The sequence below is a fragment of the Brassica napus genome, chromosome C9, assembly GCF_020379485.1.
Source record: "Brassica napus cultivar Da-Ae chromosome C9, Da-Ae, whole genome shotgun sequence".
Classification (NCBI taxonomy): Eukaryota; Viridiplantae; Streptophyta; class Magnoliopsida; order Brassicales; family Brassicaceae; genus Brassica; species Brassica napus.
The window spans coordinates 60,920,368-60,945,638 of NC_063452.1; the positions used below are offsets into that span (position 1 = coordinate 60,920,368).

At 27.5% G+C, this 25,271-nt stretch overlaps 1 long non-coding RNA gene across 2 annotated transcripts; it reads right to left on the reverse strand.

Annotated features, from left to right (window-relative positions):
• Window positions 1–3,151: 3,151 nt before the first annotated feature.
• On the reverse strand, window positions 3,152–23,311 carry LOC106427017. 2 transcript variants are annotated; one of them, XR_007329103.1, is made up of 6 exons: window positions 22,960–23,311; window positions 22,743–22,813; window positions 5,328–5,730; window positions 4,984–5,241; window positions 4,408–4,631; window positions 3,152–3,678 (listed from the first exon to the last, which is right to left on the reverse strand). It is a non-coding gene; the product is annotated as an uncharacterized LOC106427017 (long non-coding RNA). The 2 variants fall into 2 exon arrangements; XR_001285416.3 differs by lacking the exons at window positions 22,743–22,813; window positions 22,960–23,311 and adding an exon at window positions 5,836–5,931.
• Between the last annotated feature and the right edge of the window lie 1,960 nt (window positions 23,312–25,271).

Below are 25,271 nucleotides of genomic sequence, written 5' to 3' on the forward strand. Positions count from 1 at the left end.
GCTGAAAATGCTCCAATAAGAAAATAGTGTCCTAAACGGACGATATATGAGTCTATGGCACGCTAGAGACGTGATAGACCACTTTGGTTCCAAAGAATCCTCGAAAAGGAGCAAAAATATGAATAGAGGATGAATCTCATGATGAGACCGTTGATATGGTTAATATTACAGTCAGGTATCTGGGTAAATCATCGATGATGATAATGAGATCTCGATTAACCATATCAGTACGGATAAAAAGATGGAACCAAAGAGAAAATAGATTGTCGACAATAAATGAAAAAGCGCTATATAAATAAGGATTACGAATCTACCTCTATGTATGAGGGTAGAGTGAATTGATTGGCCATCAATTCGATATAAAGCTCGTTATAAAAACGAGAGATTTTTGGACCAAAAGTCCAAGGTATATATTTCTCCAGAGAATGAAATGAAAGATGGCCTTGAGGTATGAAAAACGGCTTGTTCCAAGGTCACTGGAGAAAATTTAAAATAGATACAGTATATTGAAATGTCTGGCAGGACAAAAACGACTTGAGTTGCATCTTGATATTTAGTAGTCCCTGGAGAGTTAAAGATGCTCTCGGAAATGTATCAAACTCTGGAAGAGTTAGAACAAGCCATATATAAGGTATCTTGAACCAGTAACTGGTGATATGTTTATGCCACAGTTCGCCGATTGCCATTTAATGAGGATGAATTTCCAGCGTTAGGGGGAGGAATTAGAAAAATTTCTAAAGAGATTACATGGTGTACATAGTCGTTGTTACACCTTGATCCCCCTACGAATCAAAGAGAGCTGGAAATTCAAGAAATTGTGCATTTGAATAATTTGGCAAACCAGTTACCAGATGTGCTCACAGATACGACATGATATACCCGCTGAAAATGTTCCATCAAGAGTTGATGTTCCTAAAGAACAAAGTGATGGTAACAAAATAAATGACACTAGGGTTCAGTTAAAGAGGGGGAGACTAGCGGGTTCTAGAGATAAAAATCTCCGAAAGAAATTGGTTGAAAAAAGTTGCAAGGTTCCTGAAGAACCTGATACTGAAAAATGTCTGAAAGAAGACATAAGTGGAAAGGTTCAAAGAGAACCTGATACTAAAGATGTCTGAAAGAAGGCATAAGTGGAAAGGTTCCAGAAGAACCTGATACTGAAAAAATGTCTGAAAGAAGACATAGATGAAAATGGTCAAGATGAACAAAATGAAGATGATCCAGATGACGAAAAGGGAACAGAAAAGTATGAAATTTCCATCAACTACACCCTTGATGAAAAAGTTATAAGATAAAAGATGTTGATGGAATGTTCTCCTTTTCTGTCCAAAGAGATCGATCAGAAAAGTGATGATCCCGATCCAAGGTCCATTTTGGAATGTTAAAAAGACATGATTGGGAGGAGTGGCAGAAAGCCATTCAAATTGAATTATTCTCCCTGAATAAAAGAAATGTCTTTGGACCTATAATCATAACGCCTGAGAATATAAATCTTGTTGGGTATAAGTGGGTATTCGTGAGAAAAGTAACACGATATAAAACCTGATTAGTTGCCCAAAGTTTTTCTCAGAGACCGGGAATTGATTTTGAGGAAACATATTTCCCGGTAATGGATGCAATTACTTTTAAATTTTGATGAGCCTAACGGCGTTTAAAAATCTTAAAATGCATCTCATGGACGTTGTGACTGCGTATTTGTATGGATCGTTGGATAACGATATATATATATACATATATATGAAACTCCCTGATGAATTGAAAATGCCAAGGGCATTGAAAGAAAAATCCAGGGAAATTTGTTCGGTCAGTTACAGCGATCACTATATGAATTATAAAGAAATCGTCATCTGGCTTTATAATCATTGTTGTATATGTAGATGACCTGAACATAATTGGAACTCAAAAGGAGGTTGATGATGCTCGAACTCATATGAAAGAGGAGTTCGAAATGAAAGATCTCGGCAAGACAAAATTTTGTCTTGGGCTCCAGATAGAGAATCTCCGAGAAGGAATATTTGTGCATCAATCAAACTATACAAAAAGGTTATTGAAACGCTTTTGTATGAATAAAGCGACTCCTTTGAGTACTCCAATGATAAATAGATCTCTCGATGTTAAAAGAGATATTGTTTTAAAAGATCCTGGTAAGATCTTATATAAATAAGTACTTTGGAGATGCTAATGGTAATAAAGCATATGTGAGCGTATATGTCTTGCGAGTTGTATTTGATTAAATATACTTTTAGACACTAATGTCTTTGCAAGATACAGCTCATTTTCTATTCATGGAAATTAGAACGGGTCGAGAATATTTCCGTTCTCTCCAAGGTTTTTTTTAAATTAGGGTTGATTTATTCTAGAAAACCCGAGTTTGGTATGGTTTTGCAGATACATGCTATTTATAAAGTCGAACACAAACTGGATACGGTTTTACAATTGGTGAAATCATGATTACATAGCGTTCCGAGAAACGATCCTAGGTTTCGACTTCTTCAAAGCATGTCGAGAATATGTTTGGCTTCGGTCAATGAGTCACAACATATAAGAATTAAGCGAAATAGTCAACGAAAAAGAGCCGACGAAAATATTTGAAAACAATTCGGCTTGTCTCGCTCAACTCAAAGAAGGCTACATCAAAAGAGACAGAACAAATCATATCTCTCCAAGATTTTTCTCATACATAAGGGAGCTCGAGAAAAATAAAGAGGTGGACATCGAGTATGTACGGTCATGCGACAATCCCGGCTGACTTGTCCACAAAGGCCCTTCCCACTACAACGTTCCGAAAATACGTCTATGGTATCGGAATGCGGCATTTATATGACCTGTGACGAGAAAGCTAGGTCCACTATTCTCAGGGGGAGATTACGGCAGTGTACTCTTTTTCCCTTGTCATGGTTTTTGTCCCAAAGGATTTTTCCATGACTAGATTTTTAACGAGGCACTACGTAATATAAGATGGATAATCAAGGGGGAGTGTTAGAAGATAAATATCAAAAGAGGATGATTATCCAACTTGGACACCTGTCCTGTTATAACATCATCTTTATCATCTCTACGTGTCTTGTTCTCTATTAAAGAAATGATGACTATGTAATTTTGTTGCATTATAAATAGCTGAGTTAAGTTGTTGTTCGTAGAAGAAAAAAAATACAACAATAATGAAGATCACTTTCTTCTTTACTCATCAAAATCACACGACTAACTTTTACTCTCTCCTTTATTATTATTCTATTTTCTCTATAAATACAAGTATATACATAACCATTTATATTCTTTTCATTGATTTTTATTCGGTAGAGATCTATCTTTATTATTCTTCAATTACCAAACAGAACTTTTGTTTTTGCTTTGACCAATCTTCCACTGCAACTTTATTTTTCACCATCTCAGTCGGTTCAAGTATCTTCTCTTCGGGTTTCTTAGCCAAAAAAAAACTATTGTTCCATTCCTTTTTTTTTTTGCTACGATCCATTCCTTTTTCAGCATGTGCTTAATGGCAGAAAGGCATCAGATTCTCACTGTCTTACAAGCCTCCAGAAGCTCTACTGAGTAGAAGGACTTTATCAGCAGGGATCGATATGAATAGGTTCTTCACACCTTTTGGAAAGATTCTTCCAGTAATAAAAATGAATCCAAACCGGGCATCTTTATTCCTAACTAAGGATTTAAGTAGGCCTGCAAGGAAAAACGAAGCAGGTGAAATCCATGGAATTTCCTAAGAACAATTCAACAGCTTGTTGCTAAAGCCTATAAGCCAAATCCGGTGACAGTGATATCGTTGGACTTTCAAAGCCACTGTCACAGTAAGCCCTTATATATTAGGCATTCAGATGGGCAGAGAAACCGATAACACTCCGCCAAACCCTACTCTTTTCTTACTACTGCAATATATACTATTGCAGAGAACTGAAAGCCTTTAAACTCTGTGGTTAACACTGTTGCCATAAAATTAACAGGTCTTGGGCTCCTGAAAAACATAGCATTAAAGTATTGCATCCAGAAGTTTCAAGCATAACTTTTACCAAAATCAAAACGAAAGGAATAGATAACTTGGTTAATCCCATCACAAGCTGCTTAGGAACAAACCTTTCCCAAAAATCATGTACACACATATGAGGGACAAAAGAAAAGAAAGACATATAACTAAATCTTTCTAACTTCTGACTCTGAGTTCCACCAGGCCGGTAAGGTTATCCCGGGGAAGGTGAAGATTTTGAAAAGCCAAGTAATTTAGGCTAGAAGTAATAACCATAATAATTCATGCTCGTATCTAAAAGAAGAACAAAACCAGAGAGTACAAGGAAAAGTAAATTAAATAAGTAACTACTATAACATCATCGTCAGGCACATAAAACTGAAAAATCAGAGGAAGAAGATCAAGCAATACTGTTAAGAATGGCTAACCTTTTTAACCCCACATGGTCGGTAGGGTTGCCCTCAAAAGGTGGAGTGTTTTGAAAATCCGAAGAAGCAAAAACTTGCAATACGCAGTTCGAATGTAAAGGACATAGAAAGTAATAAACTTAAGAAACTGAGCTAGCCATAAGGAGGTTTACGGCTCAAACCGCCAGAGATGTAAAGCTAGGCTTTATCTACCCTTTGAATTCCACCTGTTCCAAAAGATTGTCCTGCATAGATTGAATGGTCTGAGATGATGGTGGTTGAATTGGTGAATCGTTACAAGCAAATCCCCAATTCTAAAGGTGAGAATTTTAAGGAAAAGAAGCAAAACAAAGCAACCAGCATCTCCTCCTACAGAATAAGCACATGAGCTTCAAAATCTGAAGCTAGGAGCTGCTTCAAAATCTTAAACACAAGGAAGGCTTAGTTGTACAATGACGTGGAGAAACAAAATGTTGTTATTGGTTTTTACAGTTTTGATTATAAACCAGGAGTGTGTCTTTTATATATATGCAACCAACATGGACGACACATTCAGTACGAGTTAGATAGTCTTCTATAGTTTAGTATCCTACTAACCTCTGTTCCCTGCATTTCATGACCGTTATAGTATCTTCTTGCTTTGTTCCATTGTGCAATCCACAAATATTGAAGATGCCCCATTGCAGCGAGATCAGTTTGTTTACATACATGGAACAAAACAGATCCCCAATTTAGTAAGTAATATAAAAGAAGGTCAGTAAATAGCTTCAATTTCACTAACCAGTGGATTAATCTGTTTAGCATCAAGACTGTTTTTGATCCGTGGTATCTCTCTCATGCAAGCTTTTTACACTTCTGCAGTGACACCAGAAAAGCCCGGAAAACAAACAGGAAGATGTCACTAAAGTCGTACACAAGCGGACTTCTCAATGAAGTTTTACCTGAAGAAGCAGGCATTGATGGTTTGAAGGGAATCTCAACAGCCCTGTTCGTTAGTTGATCGCAGCAATTGACATGAGCGGCTGGAAATTGTTCATCATTTTTTGCTTAACTTGCCGCCAGTGTTAAAACAGAGAACGCAGCGTCAATTATTCTGACGGAATCCGGTGGTATTTGTGTCGCCAAATTAAATAGCGTCAGTGTTCCTCCTTTCTCTCTCTTGGCTGCGACATGAAAACAAGGATTTCTTCCATTTTTCTTCTTTCTTTCCGTTTAAGTTTTTCTTTTTTGCTTTGTAAAATCTGTCGCTAGACGCTACCGCCGCGATCTAACAACGAACAGGGCTAACCTCTTTGGGATGAAGTATCCGAGCAGGTTGAGAATTATAACAATGCGTGAAAATGCCTGCAACGTTAAAAAAGATATACAGTGCTTCATCTGTCTTGCTTTATTGTGAAATAATAATCTTTGGGTGAACATGAAACTGAAGGATTGAGTTTGATAGTTTACCAATCTCAAATAGAAAGCCTAAATTATTATTTTTGGAAGCCATTGGAATTTTCTCCGTAAATGGCCGATGAACATCGAAGAAGAAAGAGTCAACTATAAAATACAAAAGGCTTACTTTTTTTATGTTCACTAGGAGTTAAACCGCGCTACGCACGGAGCTATTTTGATTTTTAAATATTAACTATATAGTTATTCATTTAGACGTTGTATTCTGAACAACAACAAAATTCTAAATTGTATGTTTGTGTAAATAGTAATTTTTTTAGAAAAAAAACATAAAACTATACATTTTTCATATAGATGTTTCATATAGTTTTTCATTTTTATATTATATATTTACTTATTATTTAAATTTTTTTAATTTGTAGGAAAACTCTTTCAAATAGTCGTTTTTAAGTTTTTGTCACAAAATAGTCATCAATAAGGAAATGACCAAAATAACCCATTTTATTTTGAAAATTTTAATATTTCTTTTTTATTTTTCAAACTTTGAAATCATATCCACAAAACTCCACCCCATAACCCTAAACCCTAAGTCTAGTTTATTTAACCTTATAGCATAAATTTATTTTAACTCTTTAATAGATGTTTAATTCAGATAAATGTTTAATTTAGTTTTTCTATTTTTTATATTGTATATTTACTTATTGTTTATATTCTCTTATTTCGTATAGTTATTTATTATAAATTTCTTGCTTTTATATCAATCATAATATTACGATATATATTTAATATAATATTTTATTTCTTATATACTATATTTACTTATTATTTATTTTTTCTTATATTTTATATTTACTTATTATAGTATATAACATTTCTATATGATTAATATTACTAACAATAATATTAAAATAATTCATAATATTAAATTATAAATCTATTATAATATTAGAATAAAAATAAAATATCATAATAATATTTCTTATTATTTATTTTTATACTAATATTTTTATGTCTTTTTTTTTACATCAATCATCTACAAACTCATGATGATTCTGTAAACCAAACCGGTAACTCTGTCCATGTGAACGACGAAAAACGGTTGTTTCCTAGCACTGCGTGCTAAGCTATCCGCCTTTTGATGTCTGAGGTACATGAACGATCTCTGAGTTTAGAAAGCTTCTTTTCAGCAGTTTAATGTCTTCCTGATAATTGTTAAACGCTGGTCATTCTTCTGGTTCCGAAACCATCTTTATCAATTGAGAACAATTTGTCGCAAATGTGACCTGAAATTACCGTAAATTCTTCATGCATTCCATTGCCCATATTAGCGCTTCTACCTTCGAATGAAGAAGTGAAAGACTTGTCCGAACATTCCGTGCCCCTAGCAATCCATCAAAACCCGCTAAAGTGATGTACCAGCCTTGTCCTGAGAATTGTTCCTTATCTTTCCATGAGCAATCTATGAAACACCATTTTCCTAGTATTGTTGGTACAATTCTTTCATGTACTTGATTTGCAACCCTCTGGTTATTTGTTACATGTGCTTCCGTCCACAGTGTTGATTCTAATTCCGGTAGTTTAAGCGTATCTCTTGGATCAACATCAAAATTGCTAAAAACTTTGTTGTTTCGACCTTTCCAAATATACCATAATATCCACGCAAATGGGTGATCCTCCATTTTTGGATTAACTCTCCAAAAAAGATGATCCATATTTTTATGTCTTATAGTCTATATTTACTAATTATTTATTTTACTATACATTTTGCAGATAGATGTTTAATTTAGTTTTTCCAGTTCTAATATTGTATATTTACTTATTTTGTATTTTTCCTTATACTGTATATTTATTTATTCTAATATTATGGTAGATGTTTAATATAATACATGTATTTCTTATATAGTATATTTACTTATTATTTATTTTACTATATATTTTTTCAGAGATATGTTTAATTTAGTCTTTTCATTTCTTAATTGTATTTTACCTTTTTTTCTTATACTATAAATTTAATTATTCTAATTTTGTTATTTTTATATCAAATGATAATATTATGATAGATGTTTAATGTGATAAAAAATATTATCTTATATTCTATGTTTATTTTTCTTATACTGTATATTTACTTACAAAAATATTTGAAAATAATAAAATGTTAAACTATACATTTTCAGATAGACTTTTGATGTAGTTTTTTTCATTTCTCAATTGTATATTTACTTATTCTAATTTTTTTTTGTTTTCATATCAAATGATAATATTATGATAGATGTTTAATGTAATATTTCTATTTATTATATTGTATATTTACTTATTATTTATTTTTCTTTATATTGTATATTTACTTATTATTGTTTAATGCAATGTTTCTATTTCTTATATTGTTTATTTACTTATTATATATTTTTCTTTATATTTCAAATTTACTTATTATTTATTTTCTATTTTTAAACTAATAATGCCACATGTCATATTTTGGAAAAAAAATTTGTCGCTGAAGTGGACGCTATATGGAGCCTCTAAAGGTCTCTTTTATTAGTATAGAATCCTTACTAATAAAAGGGACCTTTTGAGGCTCCGTAGAGCGTCCACATCAGCGAAACAAAATTCTTCCGAAAGATGACACGTGGCATTATTATTTAAAAACTAGAAAATAAATAATAAGTAAATTTGCAATATAAAAAAAAAAAAAATAAGTAAATAAACAATATAAGAAATAGAAACATTGCATTAAACAATAATAAGTAAATATACAATATAAGAAAAATAAATAATAAGTAAATATATAATTAAGAAATAAAAAAACTAAATTAATCATATATCTGAAAAATGTATAGTATAATAAATAATAACTAAACACACAATATAAGAAATAGAAATATTATATTAAATATTTATCGTAATATTAGAATAAATAAATATAAAATCCTTACTAATAAAAGGGAGCTTTTGAGGCTCCATAAGGCGTCCAAATCAGCGGAAAAAACTTATTATAAAAGATGACACGTGGCATTAACAAAAAATAAAAATAAAAATACATATAAAGAAAAATAAATAATAAGTAAATATATAATATAAGAAATAGAAATGTTACATTAAACAATAATAAGTAAATATACAATATAAGGAAAATAAATAAAAAGTAAATATACAATATAAGAAATAGAAATATTACATTAAACATCTATTATAATTTATAATCTGATATAAAAGCAAGAAAATTAGAAAACGTAAATGTATAATTAAAAAATCTATACTAATAAAATGGAGCTTTTGAGGCTCCATATGGCGCTCACATCAGCGGAAAAAACTTATTCTAAAAGATGACACATGACATTAACAAAAAATAAAAATAAAAATACATATAAAGAAAAATAAATAATAAGTAAATATATAATATAAGAAATAGAAATGTTACATTAAACAATAATAAGTAAATATATAATATAAGGAAAATAAATAAAAAGTAAATATACAATATAAGAAATACAAATATTACATTAAACATCTATCATAATTTATAATCTGATATAAAAGCAAGAAAATTAGAAAACATAAATATATAATTAAAAAATAAAAAAAAACTAAATTAAACCTATATCTGAAAAATGTATATATACTAATAAAATGGAGCTTTATACTAATAAAATGGAGCTTTTGAGGTTCCATAGGGCGTCCACATCAACGGAAAAAAATTCTTCTAAAAGATGACAAATGGCATTAACAAAAAATAAAAATAAAATACATATAAAGAAAAATAAATAATAAGTAAATATATAATATTAGAAATATAAATGTTACATTAAACAATAATAAGTAAATATACAATATAATGAAAATAAATAAAAAGTAAATATACAATATAAGAAATAGAAATATTACATTAAACATCTATCATAATTTATAATCTGATATAAAAGCAAGAAAATTAGAAAACGTAAATGTATAATTAAAAAATAAAAAAAAAACTATATTAAACATCTATCTGAAAAATGTATCTACTTTTGAGGCTCCATAGGGCGTCCACATCAGCGGAAAAAACTTATTCTAAAAGATGACACGTGACATTAACACAAAATAAAAATAAAAATACATATAAAGAAAAATAAATAATAAGTAAATAGAAATGTTACATTAAATAATAATAAGTAAATATACAATATAAGAAAAATAAATAAAAAATAAATATACAATATAAGAAATAGAAATATTACATTAAACATCTATCATAATTTATAATCTGATATAAAAGCAAGAAAATTAGAAAACGTAAATATATAATTAAAAAATGAAAAAACTAAATTAAACATCTATCTGAAAAATGTATCTATACTAATAAAATGGACCTTTTGAGACTCCATAGGGCGTCCACATCAAGAGAAAAAAATTCTTCTAAAAGATGATACAAGGCATTAACAAAATAATAAAAAATAAATATACATATAAAGAAAAACAATAATAAGTAAATATATAATATAAGAAATAGAAATGTTACATCAAACAATAATAAGTAAATATACAATATAAGGAAAATAAATAAAAAGTAAATATACAATATAAGAAATAGAATATTACATTAAACATGTATCATAATTTATCATCCGATATAAAAGTAAGAAAATTAGATTACGTAAATATATAATTAAAAAATAAAAAAAAACTAAATTAAACATCTATCTGAAAAATGTATCTATATTAATAAAATTGAGCTTTTGAGGCTCCATAGAGCGTCCACATCACCGAAAAAAACTTATTCTAAAAGATGACACGTGTCATTAATAAAAAATAAATAATAAATATACATATAAAGAAAAAATAAATAATAAGTAAATATACAACATAAGAAATAGAAATATTACATTAAAAATAATAAGTAAATATACAATATAGAAAAAAATAAATAAAAAGTAAATATACAATATAAGAAATAGAAATATTACATTAAACATCTATTATAATTACATTAAACATCAATCATAATTTATCATTTGATACAATTAAGAAATGAAAAAAAAATTAAATTAAAAATCTATCTGAAAAATGTATAGTAAAATAAATAATAATTAAATACACAATATAAAAAAATAGAAATATTATATTATACAATTATCGTAATATTAGAATAAATAAATATAAAATATTAGAAAAACTAAATATTAAGTAAATATAGTATATAATAAATAATAATATTACATTAAATATATATCTTATTATTATCATTGATATAAAAGCGAACAATTTAGAATAAAAAAATAAAAAAATAAGAAAGATAAACAGTAAGAAAATATACAATATTAAAAATGGAAAAACTAAATTAAGCATATATCTGAAAAATGTATAGTTCAATAAATAATAAGTAAATATTCAACATAAAAATATTAGATTAAACATCTATTATGATATTAAAATAACTAAAAATAAATATACTAACTATACTAATAAAAGAGAACTTTTAAGGCAGCGTCCACATCAGCGGAAAAAAATTTCTTCAAAAAGAAGACACGTGACGTTAATAAAAAAAATTAAAAAGTATACATATAAAGAAAAAGAAATAATAAGTAAATATATAATATAAGAAAAAAATAAATAAAAAGGAAATATACAATATAAGAAATAAAAATATTACATTAAACATCTATCATAATTTATCATTTGATATAAAGCAAGAAAATTAGAATAAATAAATATACAATTAAGAAAAAAAAGACAAAAATAGCACTAAATCAAGTTTTTGTTCCCAAACTAGCACTCAAGGTCAAAAGTCACAAAAATAGCACTTAATGTTTTATCAAAAGTCACAAACATAGGGTTTAGAGTTAAAGAGTAGGGTTTATGATTTAGGGTTTAGGGTTTAGAGTTTAGAGTTTAGGGTTTAGGGTTTAGGGTTTAGAGTTTAGAGTTTAGGGTTTAAAGTTTAGGGTTTAGGGTTTAGGGTTTAGGGTTTAGAGCTTAGGGTTTAGGGTTTAGAGTTGAGAAATGAGGTTTTGGAGATAAGATTTTAAATTTTGGAAAATAAAAAAATTAAAATTTTCAAAAGATAAAATGCTATTTTGGTCATTTTAGTTTTTGAGTGCTATTTTTGTGATATAAACTTAGAAAGATGCTATTTTGGAGATTTTCCCTTTAAGAAATGAAAAAATACTAAATTAAACATCTATCTGAAAAATGTATAGTTAAATAAATAATAATTAAATACACAATATAAAATACAGAAATATTATATTATACAATTATCGTAATATAAGAAAAAATAAATATAAAATATAAGAAAAAATGAATATTAATTAAATATAGTATATAAGAAATAAAAATATTACATTAAATATATGTCGTAATGTATATTTAAATAAATAATAAGCAAATATACAATATAAGAAATATAAATATTACATTAAACATCTATCGTAATGTTATTATTTGATATAAAAGCAAGAAAATTAGAATAAATAAATATAAAATATAGAAAAATTCTCTAGGATAGCTCTTTTTAAGTTTTTGTTACAAAATAGCTATAAATGAGAAAAATAACCAAAATAAGTCTTATTAAAGAGTAAAAATACATTTATACCTTATGGTTAACTAACATAGACTTATGGCTTAGAGTTAAGGGGTGGAGTTTTGAGGATAGAGTTTCAAATTTTTAAAAATAAAAATTATTTTTTTCAAAATAAAAAAGGCTATTTTGGTCATTTTCCTTATTGAATGCTATTTTGTGACAAAGACTTAAAAGATCTATTTGAGAGAATTACCCTACAATATAAAAAAAATAAAAAATACAATATGAGAAAGGAAAAACTATATCAAACATCTATATCAAAAATGTATAGTTTTTTAATTTTTTCTAAAGAAATAAGTATTTACACAAAGATACAATTCAGAATTTGTTGTTGTTCAGAATACAACATTCAAAAAAATAACAATATGGTTAACATTTGAAAATAAAAATAGTCCCACGCGTAGCGCGGGTTAACTCCTATAACTATATAAAATGGAGCTTTTGAGGCTCCATAGGGCGTCCATATCAGCGGAAAAAATTTCTTCTAAAAGATGACACGTGGCATTAACAAAAAAGAAAAATAAAAATACATATAAAGAAAATAAATAATAAGTAAATATATAATATAAGAAATAGAAATGTTACATTAACCAATAATAAGTAAATATACAATATAAGAAAAATAAATAAAAAGTAAATATACAATATAAGAAATAGAAATATTACATTAAACATCAATCATAATTTATAATCTGATATAAAAGCAAGAAGATTAGAAAACGTAAATAAATAATTAAAAAATGAAAAAACTAAATTAAACATTTATCTGAAAAATGTATCTATACTAATAAAACGGAGCTCTATACTAATAAAATGGAGCTTTTGAGGCTCCATAGGGCGTCCACATCAACGAAAAAAAATTGTTCTAAAAGATGACACGTGGGATTAACAAAAAATAAAAAATAAATATACATATAAAGAAAAATAAATAATAAGTAAATATATAATATAAGAAATAGAAATATTACATTAAACAATAATAAGTAAATATACAATATAAGGAAAATAAATAAAAAGTAAATATACAATATAAGAAATAGAATATTACATTAAACATCTATCATAATTTATCATCTGATATAAAAGTAAGAAAATCTATACTAATAAAAGAGAGCTTTTGAGGCTCCATAGGGCGTCCACATCAGCGGAAAAAACTTCTTCTAAAAGATGACACGTGGCATTAACAAAAAATAAAAATAAAAATACATATAAAGAAAAATAAATAATAAGTAAATATATAATATAATATAAGAAATAGAAATGTTACATTAAACAATAATAAGTAAATATACAATATAAGGAAAATAAATAAAAAGTAAATATACAATATAAAAAATCTATACTAATAAAAGGGACCTTTTGAGGCTCCATAGAGCGTTCACATCAGCGAAAAAAATTCTCCCGATAGATGACACGTAGCATAAAATATAGTTTTACATTTTAAAATTACTAATTTTCGAAAATTATTTATACTAATAAAGGGACCTTTTGAGGCTCCATAGAGCGTCCACATCAGCGAAAAAAAATTCTCCCGATAGATGACATGTGGCATAAAATATAGTTTTACATTTTAATATTACTGATTTTCGAAAATTATAAATAATATGTAAACATACAGCATAAAAAATAGAAAAACTACTTTAAACATATATAAAATTACCTTTTTCACTTAAAAAATTTATACTAATAAAAGAGACCTTTTGAGGCTCCATAGAGCGTCCACATCAGCGAAAAAAATTTCTCCCGATAGATGACACGTGGCATAAAATATAGTTTTACATTTTAATATTACTAATTTTCGAAAATTATTTATACTAATAAAAGGGACCTTTTGAGGCTCCATATAGCGTCCACATCAGCGAAAAAAAATTCTCCCGATAGATGACATGTGGCATAAAATATAGTTTTACATTTTAATATTACTGATTTTCAAAAATTATAAATAATATGTAAACATACAGCATAAAAAATAGAAAAACTACTTTAAACATATATAAAATTACCTTTTTCACTTAAAAAATCTATACTAATAAAAGGGACCATTTGAGGCTCCATAGAGCGTCCACATCAGCGAAAACAATTCTCCCGATAGATGACACGTGGCATAAAATATAGTTTTACATTTTAATATTACTAATTTTTGAAAATTATTTATACTAATAAAATGGACCTTTTGAGGCTCCATAGAGCGTCCACATCAGCGAAAAAAAATTCTCCCGATAGATGACATGTGGCATAAAATATAGTTTTACATTTTAATATTACTGATTTTCGAATCTATACTAATAAAAGAGACCTTTTGAGGCTCCATAGAGCGTCCATATCAGCGAAAAAAATTCTCCCTATAGATGACACGTGGCATAAAATATAGTTTAACATTTTAATATTACTAATTTTTAAAAATTATTTATACTAATAAAAAGGACCTTTTGAGGCTCCATAGAGCGTCCAAATCAGCGAAAAAAATTCTCCCGATAGATGACATGTGGCATAAAATATAGTTTTACATTTTAATATTACTGATTTTCGAAAATTATAAATAATATGTAAACATACAGCATAAAAATAGAAAAACTAATTTAAACATATATAAAATTACCTTTTTCACTTAAAAAATCTATACTAATAAAATGGACCTTTTGAGGCTCCATAGAGAGTCCACATCAGCGAAAAAAAATTCTCCCGATAGATGACACGTGGCATAAAATATAGTTTTACATTTTAATATTACTAATTTTCGAAAATTATTTATACTAATAAAAGGGACCTTTTGAGACTCCATAGAGCGTCCACATCAGCGAAAAGAAATTCTCCCGATAGATGCATGTGGCATAAAATATAGTTTTACATTTTAATATTACTGATTTTCGAAAATTATAAATAATATGTAAACATACAGCATAAAAAATAGAAAAACTACTTTAAACATATATAAAATTACCTTTTTCACTTAAAAAATCTATACTAATAAAAGGGACCTTTTGAGGCTCCATAGAGCGTCCACATCAGCGAAGAAAATTTTCCCGATAGATGACACGTGGCATAAAATATAGTTTTACATTTTAATATTACTAATTTTCGAAAATTATTTATACTAACAAAAGGGACCATTTGAGGCTCCATAGAGCGTCCACATCAGCGAAAAAAAATTCTCCCGATAGATGACACGTGGCATAAAATATAGTTTTACATTTTAATATTACAAATTTTCGAAAATTATAAATAATATGTAAACATACAGCATAAAAAATAGAAAAACTACTTTAAACATATATAAAATTAGTTTTTTCACTTTAAAAAAACTGGCTTATCTCCATAATGTAACATTACCGTTTTAAAAAAAGAAAACAAAAAACATTATATATAATTTCGAAAATAATAAATATATGTAAACATACAACATAAAAAATGGAAATACTATATTAAACATATGTAAGATTACCATTTTACAATTTTATTTTTAAAAAACTAATATGTAAACATACAACATAAAAAATGGAAAAACTACATTAAACATATGTAAGATTACCATTTTTCACTAAAAAAAAGACTGCTTATCTCCATAATGTAACATTACTATTTCGTAAAAAAAAACATTATATATAATTTCGAAAATAATATATAAACATACAACATAAGAAATGGAAATACTACATCAAACATATGTAAGATTACCATTTTACATTTAACATAAAACATAAAAAAATGGAAAAACTACATTAAACATATGTAAGATTACCATTTTTCACTAAAAAAAAGAGCTTATCTCCATAATGTAACATTACCATTTTATAAAAAAAAGAAAAAAAACATAAATATAACTATTTGACTATTTGTCAAAGTTCTTCTATTAAACATTGCCGTTTTACATTAAAAAAGAAAAAAAACATTAAGATTTAAACATCTATCTTAAAATATAAAATATAGATTTTAACTAAATATAAAACATCTATACTAGTAAAAGGGACCTTTTGAGGCTCCATAGAGCGTCCACATCAGCAAAAAAAAATTCTCCCGATAGATGACACGTGGCATAAAATATAGTTTTACATTTTAATATTACTAATTTTCGAAAAATTATAAATAATATGTAAACATACAACATAAAAATAAAAAAACTACTTTAAAAATATATAAAATTACCTTTTTCACTTAAAAAAAAAACTGTCTTATCTCCATAATGTAACATTAGCGTTTTAAAAAAAGAAAACAAAAAACATTATATATAATTTCGAAAATAATAAATATATGTAAACATACAACATAAAAAATAGAAATACTACATTAAAAATATGTAAGATTACCATTTTATATTTTTATTTAAAAAATAATAATATGTAAACATACAACATAAAAAATAGAAAAACTACATTAAACATATGTAAGATTACCATTTTTCACTAAAAAAAAGACTGCTTATCTCCATAATGTAACATTATTATTTCGTAAAAAAACATTATACATAATTTCGAAAATAATAAATAATATATAAACATACAACATAAAAAATGGAAATACTACATTAAACATATGTAAGATTACCATTTTTCACTAAAAAAACGGTTTATCTCCATAATGTAACATTACCATTTTATAAAAAAAGAAAAAAAAAACATAAATATAACTATTTGACTATTTGTCCAAGTTCTTCTATTAAACATAGCCGTTTTACATTAAAAAAGGAAAAAAAATTAATATTTAAACATCTATCTTAAAATATAAAATATAGATATTAACTAAATATAAAGTATAAAAAAGAGAAATACTCAATATATAGAAAAATAAATAATAAGTAAATATTATAAATATATAAATATATGAATTATATATACAATAATAAGTAAATGCACAATTTTTAAAATATGGAAAGAGTACATTAAATATTAAACATTCATCTTAAAATGTAAAATATAGATATTAAGTAAATAGAAAGTATAAGAAAAAGAAATACACAACTTAAAAACAATGGAAAAAGTATATTAATATTTAAACATCTATCTTAAAATGTAAAATATAGATATTACGGAAATAGAAAGTATAAGAAAAGGAAATACACAATTTAAAAAATTGAAAAAGTACATTAGTATTTAAACATCTATCTTAAAATGTAAATCTATCTTAAAATATAAAATTATTAGTAAATAGAAAGTATAAGAAATAGAAATACACAATCTATAATAATAAAAGGAACCTTTTGAGGCTCCATAGAGCGTCCAAATCAGCGAAAAAAAATTCTCCCGAAAGATGACACGTGGCATTATTACTTTTTTTTGTAACTGTCCTTAATGTAATATTACCATTTTATATACAAAATTAATTAAATTCGAAAATTAGAATATGAAAATATACAATATTAGAAAATATACAATATTACATTTTTTTTACATTTAGTTTACAAAAAGGTTAAAGAAATAAACTTGGAAATTAAAATAAGAAAATATACAATATAAGAAATGTTAATATTAAGTTAAATAAATAAACTCAAAACTTATAATAAGAAAATATACAATATAAGAAAAATAATAACATTACATTTTTATATTTAATTTTACAAAGAGGAGTGTCCATGTTAGTATACAAATCTTTTTTCCAAAAGAAGTCACGTGGCTCATTAAATCATATGGCCAAAAATAATAATTTTGACCAGAATAAACCAAAAATAAGCAATTTCTATTTCTTACGGTTCAAACCATCTTCCATAATGTAATATTACCATTTCATATATAAAAAGGTATACATTTATATTTTTATTATTTCCAAATCCCTACTAATATTGAGTTTGACCGGAATAAGCCAAAAAACAAACTATCTCCATCTCCATAATGTAATATTATCGTTTCATAATATACAAAAAAGTAACAAGAAATTAAAATAAGTAAATATAAATTATCAGAGAAAAAACAAAAAAAACAGAATAAATAAATATACAATAAGAGAAATGGTAATATTACATTAAATATAATATCTGAAATAATGTATAATTTTACATTTTTATTATTTCCAAATCTACACTAATAATATTACATTTTTATATGAAGAGACTGTTTATTTCCCTCTAAAAAACATGGCTATAAAACCATTCACACAACAACATTGAACTCACACCATTGCCCCCTCATCAAAGAAGACTTCAGCAAAAAAAAAAAAAAACAATGACGCCACTAACTTTGTAGGGGTTCTTCGCGTTGGAGCATCTCAGAATCACAGATTTTTATTTGATTATATTCACTTCTGTCAGGCCGCGAGTACGTGGAGCTTGCGGTGTCGATTTTTATGCCATGCGATTATGATTTGACTAAGCTTCTCGTTTTTTTTTAACAAAACAAGGAAGAATAAGTTATTGGGGTTAACTGATTCATTGGTTAAGCAGAGTTAAGAGTGAATTTTTGTGTTGTGTGTGTGCTTTGGCAGGTGAGTGTCAAATTTCACTTAGATAGGTGTATAGCTTCTTTATACATGAAATTTGTTTCAATGGTATTTCGTTAACATCACAGAATCTTTTGTCCATGCCGTTTCACATAAAAGAAATATCAGTGTGCACTATTCTCTGTTTGGTGAATGACATGGTCTAAATTTATATACCTGCTAATTTATTTTCGTGAAAAATACAATTTTTCGACATTTATGTTCCGTTGAAATTTACAGTGTTCGTGTGTACCCGAGTGCATGGTCTTGCATGCTGGTTCAATGTTCTCTTTGATGAAAGGTATCAAGCCATCACAAACTTATATGTTTTGTCTTGCACTTACGATTAATATACCTTTAATGTCAAAAAAATAAATAGAAAAGCTAACATATTATGTTCTCTTTATATCCAACAGAATTTCAACGAGGGTTCATGACTGTTCCTGCTGCACCAATAACCTATTGGTACCAAATAGAACGAGTTACCTTGCAGCATATTCATGTCATGGAAGGGCAAGTGACCAGTGATAGACTTTATTTAGTCCCCCACAGTGCTCAGACCATGTTCTTTTAGTTAACACTATGACAATAACCAGCGGCACAAAATTTAACGAAAAATATGTAAGAGAAAGAAAGGAGAATGGTGTTTTTAGTAGCTGATGAGAGAGAAACATGTCGCTGGCGAGAGAAAAAGAAGACAAATGGAGTTGATGTTTTATTTAGCATCACAGATACTCTTGGATCTCTTTTATTGTTTGATCGCCGCGTTTTCCCGTGTTTCACCGGAACGACCAATAAAGAAGACCTTTCACTCGCTCATCTAAGTCGTTGCGTTTAATAAACGGACATGGCCTAGCAATTTTATTTGCTCCTGGACTGAGAACTTAGGAGAGATTGAAGTTAGATTCTACACACGAGACTCTGTTCGAGCTACAGAACTCTAAATACTTAGAGAAACGTGTTAGATAGATTGAGGAAAAAAGAGCAAACAAAAGGAACATCATTAGGGGCAGTGGAAACTCTGGAAGAAAAATGAAACTTATTAGGCAAGAGATAAGCCGCAATCTGCGGTTGGAGTAGAAAACACAAGCTACCAAGATTAGAGTATACAGAACATTACTGACGCGAAGTGCTTACGAGCAAAGAAATGCAGTTAAATAAAAATAATCATATAAAGAAGACCGAGTTAGCAGCAGAGAACGTAACCGAAGTTTTGAACAACAGGGTAATGGATAAGAAAAAACATTGAGTTGAAGAAGCTTAATTCGGGTTTGATAAAAGTGAGGGAGTTTGATTGATAAGGAGGTATGGCTTAGAGTCTGATAATAAAGTAGAAATAACAAACTCAAAAGCCATGGAACTTAAGCTAACAAGAATGAAGAATGTAAGTTTTCCAAGGCTGCTTAGAATGGAAGTTTCATCCTCCATCCTTAACTTTAATAAGATCAAAGAGGCCTAGAACATCATTGGTGTCTTCACTTTCTCCTTCAATTTTTGTAAATGATTGGTTTGTTCTCTTGCACAAAAATATTGTAGGAATAATATAAGTTTTTTAGCTGCATGAGGAGTAACTAGGCGAAAGAATATGAAGGTTTAGTAAATAATCAAAACAAATATCTTATAAAAATCAGTTTAAAAATTAATAAGATATAATAAATAAAACAATATATATATTTTTGTAAATATTACATTGAATAACTTGAATTTGGTGAAAAATAATTAACAAATAATAATTTATTTAAAATTTTACATGATCTAATCCAAAATATAAAACTACAGAAAACTAACAAATATTTATAAGAACGGGGAAAAAAAATCCATTTACGATATTATTTTTGACATTTCATCAAAATCCGACAAATGGAAATGAAAACAGAAGTAATATCATGGATATTGTTTTTGTGGTTACCAAGATCAATCTTAAAAATATTCACATGAAAATTGAAAGAAAAACACAACAGTGATTATTACATAATCAAAACATAATTCTTATTTTTAAAAAATTAATAAAATCTAATAAATAAATTTCTATTAATAAAGTAGAATTTGTTTTTTCCTCATGAAACACATCGTCAAGTGAAGAAATTTACCACATTTGAAAATTTATCTAATAAAATTTATCAGTAAAACATGAATATAATGTTATTTTCTCCATTAAGCTCTAATGAATTGTTGTTTCATTGAGTTTAAACTTTCATTCTTAGACTATGGTAATTATGATAGTTACAGTGACACTTTTTAAATGTGTAATTTTAATTTTAAACAAAGTAGGTTAACATTATATTTTCACAAACAAAAAAATTATGTAAATTCATTAGATATTGATAATTTAGAAATCAAATTTAATTATTAATAAAAAATAAAGTTATAAACCCGCACTTAGTTTAATTATATATTTTAATAATCAGTTGGTTTATTATCCATTTTGGAATTAAAAGTAACAAAACAAAATTACTTTTCGGTTTTGAACAGTGAATAATTAGTTAAATGATATATCACTATCAAATTTGTATCTCTTTCCAAAATGCAAAAATAATATCTTATTATTATAATCTTTTGCAATATTAAAGATTAATACAAAAGATTGAAAACATTTATATATAAAAAGCTATATTCAAATATATACTAAAATTTGAAATATGTTTAGTTGTTTTTTAAATTGCTCACCCGTCCGTAGGGCGGGTTTAACCCTAGTCTAATGTATTTCCCCTAGTAGTATTTCCGCTCTTTGTGCGGGGTTTTATATTTCTTATTACATCTAGTTGCTAAATGTATTTACATATTGGTTCGTTTAATTTTTTTATCTCTCTTGTGTAGTTGTTTTACAGCATAATTGTTGAGGTTTTAGATTTGTGGTGACTTGGGTCCGAGCAGCTTAAACCTATTTTGCTTCTCATGTTTGGCTATACTTCTTGTCATATTTTTTTTTATGAACTATATTGTCAACTTGTTATTGCGTTAATGTTGTTACAGAGAGAGTGTGTCTTGATAGCCTGATGTTAGGTTGGGGAGGAGGGGAGGGGGAAGTGGTTTCACCTGTAAATTATGTTCGTGTAGTTGTTTGTCTAAGTGGAAATTTGTAATGAGTGTATTGTTTTTTTTTTCAAGGCATGCTTTATGTGGATCTTGTAAGTTACTAACAGTTTAGTTGACTTTTAGATAAGAAAGCATGTGGTGGAGAATATATTTCCACCCCATCACTCCCGATTCTGAAGTGACATAATGGATCTTGTAAGTTACTAACAGTTTAGTTGACTTTTAGATAAGAAAGCATGTGGTGGAGAATATATTTCCACCCCATCACTCCCGATTCTGAAGTGACATAATTTGTAGACCTGAAATTTTTATCCGAGATCCGGATTCGATCCGAGATCCGATCCGGATCCGATCCAAAAATCCAGATATCCGGAGGGGCCAAATCCGGATCCGGATAGTAAAATGTTGGATTCGTCAAAGCCGGATCCGGATATCTTGATTTTTTAGTTCGGATATCCGGATCCGTAAGTTTTATTAATAACTATTTCAAAAATAGTAATATCTATATATAAAACTAATTTTATTTTATATATTTTCATTTTTATAATAGTATATATAAATTTTATGTAAATTTTGTAATATTATACATAGAAATAATTAAAAACATTATTAAATTTTTTTAAAATTATTATTAATATTGTATATATATTAATATTATTCTTTTTATTTATTTTAAGGATCTAGATCTGAATCCGGATATCCGCCGGATATTACAATTTTTAGAAGAATATCCGACGTCCGGATATCCGAGAACCCCGGATCCGGATAAGGATCCAGATCCGGATACCTTAAAATTGCCCGGATACCCGATAGGCCTAATAATTTGTATACACCATTTTTAAAGAATCTGAAAGCAAGTGCACTGATAGTCTCTACCACCATTTCTCAGCAACCAAAAAATATTAAAAAAAATCAAAAAGAAGAAAGAGAAAGTAAAAAAGAAAAGAGAGGAGAAGAAAGGTACCTCGAAGAAGAGACATTCTTGTGGTCTTGAGAGATTAGCTCTCCACATGTCTTTTTCGTAGTGGTGTAAAGCTTTTTAACATGGTAAAATTAATTGTAAAAGAAAATTATGTAAAAGTATTAATATAATAAGGTGCAAAACTAGAATCGAGAGACCTAACCAATGCTGATGCTTTCATGAGAACCTATTACGGAGAAAGCAACAATCTACGTTGTACCTTTGATTCCTATGGTTGGACGGATGGACCAGTGAGGTGTGCATACCTCGCGGTGATCCTTTCATGCTGAGTGGTTTTGGAGCTTTGAGTGAGTGGTCGGTTCTTCGAAAAGGGTTTCTAGTAATCTTGTGAGAGGGATGGTGTTGTTGCAGTGAAGTATACAAAGTATGTTATGGTAAAACACATATGAACCGGTTAATATAATGGGAATTAAGGAATCCGTATACATGCTGGAAGCCTTTTGGGGTTGCTTTTTTATTGCTTGTAACACTTCTCTAATTATTGTACGGACCCCACTTCTCAGCTTTGGTACTATCGGAAAACTCAGCGAATGAAATGATAATCGAAATAATTACGCTGAGAGGCAGTCTATGAGTTTATTTTACACTCTAAAACAGTTTGTGCTACTAAAGTAGTTTTTTCTAGCTAAACTCATCTCTATTATTAAAAGAGAAGCACCCATTAAAAAATATCCCTAAGTTTTCTAACTTATTTACACTTTTATGTCACTGAGAATTAAATTAAACTACCTATTTTAATGCTTGTCTTTTCCATTTAAATTAATGAGTTTTCCTTAATCAAATTTAAACTTAATGTCATTAAATGAACCTACTTATTTTAATGTTTGTCTTTTCCAGTTAAATTAATGAGTTTTTCTTAATAAAATTTAAACTTAATGTCATTAAATGAACCTAAAAATACATCATATTTAACGTAGCTTATTACAGACGAGTATGACCCAATAATGAACTTGAATTTTATTTTTACGAAAACGTGAATCACTTGACTTATGTAATATTTAAAATATATTAACTACAATATAACAAATGCATATAACCTACCTATGCTTTATTTTGAAATGATCATGCTCAAGTTTTATATAGTCAACTTACATCATGCATCGATCGATGTACAATATTCAAACCACCTATAACTTTCGTTTTCTTTATAGGATGTATCAACAAACCAATCATCTCATTGATTTTCTAAGCTTTATAAAAAAACAAATCAATAAATACAAACTCAAAATCCAATATCTTCTATTAATCAAAACAAAATATTTTCAATGTCGTATCTTTAATGTACCTATTAAATATAGAAACTATAACCATAATTACACTAATTATAAGAATAGATTTGATTCCAACCAATTGATCTATTGCTTCAGTAATTGATTTGTTTGCAGAAGATAAAACAATAAATTTAAAATTTATAAGAATATAAAGATATAGAGATTCCAACCAATTGCCTATATTTGCGTATGATTTTCGCACAATAAGCTTCAAATTGAACATTGAAAAAGATAGAGAGATTTTTTTTAATCTTTTACCGACACAGAACTTAAACAAAACGAAGAGTTAAAGGTAATTTTTTTGTTACACTTCCCGGAAAAAAACGGTTACAACATGGGCTTTCATAATATGGCCTTTTAACATATTAATGTTATGGACATTTAATAATTATTTTGACGAAAAACAAAGACTATAAATAATTTATTATTAATAAAATTATGAAATTATTTACAATTTGATAACTAATTCATCGTCTTTTTTATATGTTAAATTTTTCATAGAAGTTTAAAAATCATTTTATTTTATTTAAACATGTATAACTAATTTATAATCTTTTATGCCGTACTAAGTCATAATATAATATTTCTTCATATTTTACATTAATAACCATTGTTTTTATATATCGTCTACATTTCTCTAATTACGTCTATTTGTTCAATTTTTTATATGATATCGAATATTCGTCATAAATGGATGATTTAAGATGCCAAAAAAAATATTTACTTGGTGAATATAATACATCAAATATTACAAATTCATCATTTAGTTAAATAAATAAACAAAAACCGAAAATTCATATCCGCGCTGGCGCGCGAATCAGGGTCTAGTTTTCTAGTTATAAACTAACTAGATAAGTTTGTAATTAATTGATATCACCCTAACTAATTTAACATCTGATTTCTGCGGACACTTAGTCAAGTCTCTTCCTATCAAACAAAATAAAGTGGGTCCATGTATCTTCTTCTTCGTTCCTCTTCTTGAGTTCTTTATTTTTATTTTTGTAAAAAAAATATTGTTTTTCCAAAACTTTTTTTTTTATAAAATATGTTTATAATCAGTATCTTTATTATTCAATTTATATTTTGAGATCTGTCAAGCTATAGTTTTGATGGTGGTCAATTCAACCTTCAATTTTGGCGTTTATGTCTTCTCGCGTCGCTGTACTCTGTTTTTGGGCAACATGATACTCTCTCCTTATATGTATTTTTATTTCTCAACCTTTATCTTTTTCCTTCCTTA